This window comes from Xenopus tropicalis, chromosome 2 (assembly GCF_000004195.4).
Source record: "Xenopus tropicalis strain Nigerian chromosome 2, UCB_Xtro_10.0, whole genome shotgun sequence".
NCBI classification, from domain to species: Eukaryota; Metazoa; Chordata; class Amphibia; order Anura; family Pipidae; genus Xenopus; species Xenopus tropicalis.
The window spans coordinates 2,787,882-2,789,318 of NC_030678.2; positions in this window are offsets into that span (position 1 = coordinate 2,787,882).

Genomic DNA, 1,437 nt, shown 5'->3' on the forward strand with positions numbered 1-1,437 from the left:
TATCATGTGCGTATTGTATTGTGTATGTGTGTATCTATCATGTACGTATTGTATTGTGTATGTGTGTATCTATCATGTACGTATTGTATTGTGTATGTGTGTATCTATTATGTACGTATTGTTTTGTGTATGTGTGTATCTATCATGTACGTATTGTATCGTGTATGTGTGTATCTATCATGTACGTATTGTATCGTGTATGTGTGTATCTATCATGTACGTATTGTATTGTGTATGTGTGTATCTATCATGTACGTATTGTATTGTGTATGTGTGTATCTATCATGTACGTATTGTATTGTGTATGTGTGTATCTATTATGTACGTATTGTTTTGTGTATGTGTGTATCTATCATGTACGTATTGTATCGTGTATGTGTGTATCTATCATGTACGTATTGTTTTGTGTATGTGTGTATCTATCATTTACATATTGTATCGTGTATGTGTGTATCTATCATGTACGTATTGTATTGTGTATGTGTGTATCTATCATGTACGTATTGTATCGTGTATGTGTGTATCTATCATGTACGTATTGTATCGTGTATGTGTGTATCTATCATGTACGTATTGTATTGTGTATGTGTGTATCTATCATGTACGTATTGTATTGTGTATGTGTGTATCTATCATGTGCGTATTGTATTGTGTATGTGTGTATCTATCATGTGCGTATTATATTGTGTATGTGTGTATCTATCATGTGCGTATTGTATTGTGTATGTGTGTATCTATCATGTACGTATTGTATCGTGTATGTGTGTATCTATCATGTACGTATTGTATCGTGTATGTGTGTATCTATCATGTACGTATTGTATCGTGTATGTGTGTATCTATCATGTGCGTATTGTATGTGTGTATGTGTGTATCTATCATGTACGTATTGTATTGTGTATGTGTGTATCTATCATGTGCGTATTGTATTGTGTATGTGTGTATCTATCATGTACGTATTGTATCGTGTATGTGTGTATCTATCATGTGCGTATTGTATGTGTGTATGTGTGTATCTATCATGTACGTATTGTATTGTGTATGTGTGTATCTATCATGTGCGTATTGTATTGTGTATGTGTGTATCTGCCGATATCCCCCTACAATGCCAGGAAGTACTTTGGTACCATTGGTGCCTGTAACTACTTCATGTTCAGAACATCCTCCCATTGGTTATTTTTAGGGCTTTATCCTACAATTTCAGACTGAATGTGAGTTTTACATCTGATTACTAAACTCTGACCGTGTTTGGCCGCCTTTAGGGGCGTAGTATATAAATGACTTCAGTGCCTGGCTTTAATGTGCCAGCATTAAACATGGCGGATTGTAAGCCCATCCATTAACCCAAACGTGACGTGTCCTGAATATACGTTGCTGGAGTCAAACCAGGAAGTGGCACAGCCCAAGCCTCTCTCTGATTCTAGTGTCAGCTGGTCA